Below are 3072 nucleotides of genomic sequence, written 5' to 3' on the forward strand. Positions count from 1 at the left end.
CGGTTGTTAGTGGGATTACAACGAATGGTGGGGGGTTTAATAAAAGTTGGTGAAACACCCTATGGCCGAAATGTCTGGGAATACAGGTAACAAGGTGTTTTTTTTTCTTTTCTTTTAACCGATTGAGACCCCTTTGATTACTTCTTCTGGAGTATGGTAAAGACACAAGTTTACTTAGTGACAGACACAAATCATCTAAGACAAAAGCATGTTCTTAGATTTATGAGAGTGCTGTGTAATTTTTTATATTTAATGCTTTATTTCTTGGACATTCCTAATGTCACCAAGATTATTCAAGTCCTCAATCATTGGTTGGAAATACTTGAAGTGGCAAAACGTAACGCTAAGATTTTAATCCCTGTTGTAAATTGTAACCATCCCTTTTCTGTTAAGCACGTGTAAATGCAAAGGTATGTTGAGTTAATAGAGAAAATTTAAGGTAAGGTCCGTCAGGGACTTTAAATGTTAGGTTCAATACACATTTCATGTATTTTTCGGAGCACTAACTTGCTCACAATTCTGTGGCATTGATACTGTTCAAAATGAGAATTTGATAACATTTGTTTTCCCTGATAATGGCAAGAGTACCATGTCCATTTACCAATGAAAACTCTTACTTTGGTATGCTGCTATGATTTCAGGGAAAGTTGAACATTTAGAACATAGAAAGTCTTCAGTCGTGATAATATTTAATAAATATGTCATAGAAAATTCATTTTCTAAATAAAATTTCTTTATTAAATGTAGCCCAGTGGTTCCTATGCGGCTCACAAGAGCAAACTAAAGAAGCCGTATGATATAGCTGAATGACATTGAGCTTCCCGGGGCAGAAGACTTGAGATCAAATTCTTGTTTGTTTTGCTGCTAATTACAAATGCTTGACCATCTCATACTCTCCTCAGCGTCACTTGCTGTTTTGCAATACAATGATACAGGATGTTGTAAGGTCCTAATAAAAAAAAATTGTAAAACTGATAAATATGGGGCCGTCCCTGTGGCAGAGTGGTTAAGTGCTGCGCTCTTCTTCATTGGCCCAGGGGTTCGCTGGTTCCGAGCTGTGTGTGGACATGGCACCGCTCATCAGGCCGCCCTAAGGCCGCATCCCACATGCCACAACTAGAAGGCCTCACAACTGAAAATACACAACTATATGTGGGGCGGGGAGCACGCTTTGGGGAGAAAAAGGAAAAATAAAATCTTTAAAACTGATAAATAGCAACAACAAGACAATGTTATTTATTATGGATCTTTTGATAGAGTTACCACTCATGGAAAGGCAGAGAAGCATTGTGACTGAGTACACTTTCTGGAGCCAGATTACCTGCCTTTGGATCTTAACTTTATCACCAGCTAGCAAGTTGCTTAAACACTCTCCCTCTTACTAGCTACCACATTGAACAGCACAGATGCAGAATATTTCCATCATCACAGAAAATTCTATAGGAAATCACTGCATTCATCTTAAGCATTATTAGGAGAGAGGGAAGAAAGATTGAAAAGCCAATCAGCCATCTTAAGCTTTTCAATCTTTGTTCCTTCTCTCCTAATAAATTTTCCTGATTATTTTATTGAGTAAAATACTTTTTTGTTTTCTTCTTGTTGTTGATTAATCCAAGATAAGCACTAATTCCTTCAGTCTCTTTTCTTCTAATCTTGCATCCCCAAAAATGTTTTGATCTATGCTTGTGATACTTTGTGTAATGCTTGGATCATGATTTCAGAATTTTATACTAAAACACTTTCTGAGAATAAATTTTGGTTCCAAGTATATTTTCTCCAAGGCTTCTTCATTTTATGTATTGATTCCCAGCATTAAACCTTTCTTTTTGTATTACAAAATAATGTGCTAATTTTACGTTAAAGATATTTTTCTTTCATCAAAATATTATTGAAAAGAATTTTTTTCTTAATGTACCACTGAACCAGTTGAAAATTAATAATAATAAAAAATTTATCAACCTCTTAGTATGTGGCAGGTGCAATTCTAAGAGTCATATGTGTGATAATTCATTAAATCCTAAAAAAATCTTCTCAAGTATTTTTGTTATCCACATTTTATTATTATCCACATTTTAAAGATGAGGGAACTGAGACTGAGAGGGTATAAGTAACTTGCCTGTGATCACACAAATAGCTGGTGATAAAGTGAAGATCAAACCCAGGCAATCTGGCTCCAGAGAGTGTACCCTTAGTTACAGTGTTTCTCTGCCTTTCCATGAGCAGTAACTCTTTAATTATCAGAAGATCAATAGTAAATAACATTGCCTTATTGTTGTTGTTAAGCACTTATTAAACATAGACAAAAGCCCTAAGTGGTTACATAAAATAACAGAACTAAGATTACTCAAATTGTTTTTTCATCTTTACAATGGCTTCTGCTGTCGTCATTGACTTATTTATTTATTTATTTCGAGGAAGATTAGCCCTGAGCTAACATCCGTGCCCATCTCCCTCTACTTTATATGTGGGACGCCTGCCACAGCATGGCTTGGCAAGTGCTGGGTAGGTCTGCACCCAGGATCCAAACCAGGGAACCCTGGGCCACCAAAGCAGAACATGCGAATTTAACCACTGCACCACTAGGCGGGCCGCTTATCATTTAATTCTAATCTATTGTTTAAATAAACCAATATGTAGTACCACAAGGGTTGGAGACCTGAGCTACACATGAAGGAAGCTCTAATGATGTAGAATTGTGATAAATTTACTCTCAAAATAAAGATGTTTAACTGAGTTTGTGTGTATTGAGGTGTGATAGTAGTATTGGGACTTTTCCACATTAACTTTGATGGAAAATGCAATGTTTATTAAATAATAAGCAATAAACATATTAATTTGGAGTTTATAGGATTATTATTAATACTCAACAGTACCTGAAGTAATTGTTTAGTACCTAGACCAACAAAAGATAATTTTGAGACATATTTTACCAATGACATTATTTAAAATTGCCTGCACATAGTAATAATAAAAAGCAGGTTAATTTTTAGTAGATTTTATCAATGTCTCTAAATTCTCTACAGACAATGCAACTCTTAATTACAACTTCCACTGCTGCCTACCTCACCCATG

Source organism: Equus caballus, chromosome 17, assembly GCF_041296265.1.
Source record: "Equus caballus isolate H_3958 breed thoroughbred chromosome 17, TB-T2T, whole genome shotgun sequence".
NCBI classification, from domain to species: Eukaryota; Metazoa; Chordata; class Mammalia; order Perissodactyla; family Equidae; genus Equus; species Equus caballus.